The sequence below is a fragment of the Colobus angolensis genome, unplaced genomic scaffold (assembly GCF_000951035.1).
Source record: "Colobus angolensis palliatus isolate OR3802 unplaced genomic scaffold, Cang.pa_1.0 Scaffold93, whole genome shotgun sequence".
Taxonomy (NCBI): Eukaryota; Metazoa; Chordata; class Mammalia; order Primates; family Cercopithecidae; genus Colobus; species Colobus angolensis.
In genome coordinates, this window is record NW_012123265.1 from 1,926,799 (window position 1) to 1,929,502 (window position 2,704).

Genomic DNA, 2,704 nt, shown 5'->3' on the forward strand with positions numbered 1-2,704 from the left:
GGACTACAGGCGCCTGACACTGTGCCCGGCTAATTTCCCTGAGACACTTTTGAAGGCCTTGCTGGATCCAGCTCTTGCACCCCAGGGCCCTCCAGTCCCCTCCCCACCCTCGGCTGATGGCACTACCTCAAGGACATGGGATAGCATGTGTCCCAGATCCACTGTACTGCCTGAAATCAGGCAGAGCCCAGCTGCAAGAGGAACTCAGTGGCGCACATGGGACCGAAGTCATCAATCATCTCCATCAAAAAGCAACCCATGACCAGGCGCGGTGGCTCAGTCCTGTAATCCCAGCACTTTGGGAGTCCAAGGTGGGTGGATCATCTGAGGCCAGGAGTTCACGGCCAATGTGGTGAAATTCCGTCTCTACTAAATATACAAAAATTAGCTGGGTATGGTGGTGCATGCCTGTAGCTCCAGCTACTAGGGAGGTTGGGGTGGGAGGATTGCTTGAACCTGGGAGGCAGAGGTTGCAGTGAGCCAAGATAGCACCACTGCACTCCAGCCTGGGCAACAAAAAAAAAAAAAAGGCTGGGTGCAGTGTCTCATGCCTGTAATCCCAGCACTTTCGGAGGCCGAGGCTGGTAGGTCACTCGAGGTCAGAAGTTCAAGACCATCCAGCCTGATCAACATGGTGAAATCCCATCTCTACTAAAAAAATATATATATAAATTAGCCAGGCATGGTGGTGCATGCCTGTAATCCCAGCTACTTGGGAGGCTGAGGCAGGAGAATTGCCTGAACCTGGGAGGTGGAGGTTGCAGTGAGCCGAGATCGTGCCACTGCACTCCAGCCTGGGCAACAAGAACAACAAGAACAAAACTCAAATCTCTGTCTCCAAAACAAACAAACAAACAAAAAAAACACCCCAGGAATGTTGGACAGAGAGGCTGGCAGGGTAGGGGTTGGTAGGGGTTGAGGAGAAGGTTCGAGATGCATTCAGGAGATTCAGCAAATAAAAGATGCATTTGGGGTTATTGCACTTCTCCTAGAAAGATAAACATTGACTGCCTTTTGAGGTAGAAAAATATTATGTTAGCTATTTGCCATTTGAGGAAGGGTGGCTTCAGCCTGGTGATTGGAGGATGTTTGTCTACAGTGGCCAGGCTGTTTTCTGGCTTGGGGAAGACTATTGTTTCTTGGGAATTGTCTGTATCAGACATCATGGGAGCAGATCCAGGGCAACATCAAAGGGAAGGATGAGTCTCCAGGACCGGGGGGCTTGGATGCAGGTGATCATCACCTGGGCACTGCTGGATACTGACTAAGCCCCACCTGCACCCCACCCCTGCACTCTGAGCATGGGAGACAGCCTGTGCACCTATAACTCAGCCTGACTTTTTCCTTCTCTGCATACTCTTGAAATACACTGGAGATGAGTAGGGGCGGGTAAGCTGCACAACAGAGTAAGTTTGGTCCTTGGAGCAAACTGTTTCTACCGCTGCCTCCTCTGCAGGTCTTGATCTATGCAAATACTGCATAGAAGAGGAAGTAGAGGGAAAAGCTGCTCACCCACCTACTCCTTCCTTGTAGTAAGATTTCCTATCCTGGCCTTGCCTCAACAGCCCTACCAGTTGGAGGCTGAGGTTGTGCCAAGGCCCTGTGGTGGGACGTAGCATCACTGATGTGGCCAGATTTTGGAGGACAGGAAGGTTAGTTCTATTTGCTGAGACTGGAGAGGCTGGTGGGAGCAGACTCTCCAGGAGTTGAAAGTCAAAGAAAGAAATTTGGTAGATTTCTGCAACGAGAAGCCACAGAAGAGCTTCAGGCAGGAGGATGCATTGGCTTTTGTTTTTGTTTTGTTAGAGATGAAGTCTCACTCTGTTGCCCAGGCTAGGGAGCAGTGGTGCAATCATAACTCACTGCAAACTTAAACTCCTGGGCTCAGGCGAACCTCCCACCTCAGCCTCCTAAGTACCTGGGACCACAGGCATGCACCACCTTTTTTTTTTTTCTTAGAGAGAGTTCTCACTATGTCACCTAGACTGTTCTCAAACCTCTGGTTTCAAGAGATCCTCTTACCTCGACCTCCCAAATTACTGGGATTAAAGGCATGAGCCACCATGTCCTACCAGATTTTGTTAAAAGAGGAACAGGCCAGGCATGGTGGCTCACATGAACACTCATGCCCCAGAGGTAAACAAGTGTTAGCCAACAAGGTGGCCTATCCTCCCCATAACCTCACCCAAAGCCATCTCTGTGCTCTCCCCCTTGCAGGGAAAACAGCACACACTAGTGAAGTCTTGTCTTAGGATCTGCCAATATTAGTGACACAGACCTGAGAACAGGAATAATTTGGGGTCAGAGGCTATAATCTAAGTTAGCTAGATGCTGGCAGTGGGCAGAATGGAAACGAGGCAGAGGCAGGGAAACTCAGGGCCTGACTCCAGAGCCGACCCTAAGTGTCACCGCTGATACCTCCTTACTGTCTCTCACCAACCCTGCTTCAAAGCATCTCCAAATCCTGTGGGTTCAACCTCCAAACATCTCCCAGGTATGTGTCTTTCCTGTTCCCACGGCTTCTCCCCCGTACAGGCCCCTTCATTCCTTATCCCCTCTTGATCTCCTGACCTCCAGCCCATTCCCTATAGAGAAACCATACCTATTTCTTTCATTTTAAAAAATTTGGGCTGGGCGTGGTGGCTCAAGCCTGTAATTCCAGCACTCTGGGAGGCCGAGACGGGCGGATCACGAGGTCAGGAGA

General features: G+C 50.4%; 1 protein-coding gene and 1 pseudogene across 1 annotated transcript in view; one reads left to right on the forward strand and one right to left on the reverse strand.

Annotated features, from left to right (window-relative positions):
• DUS2 (dihydrouridine synthase 2) overlaps positions 1–2,704 on the reverse strand; it is a 79,947-nt gene that overhangs the window by 68,716 nt on the left and 8,527 nt on the right. The window lies entirely within an intron of this gene.
• LOC105504623 overlaps positions 1–2,704 on the forward strand; it is an 8,513-nt pseudogene that overhangs the window by 3,408 nt on the left and 2,401 nt on the right.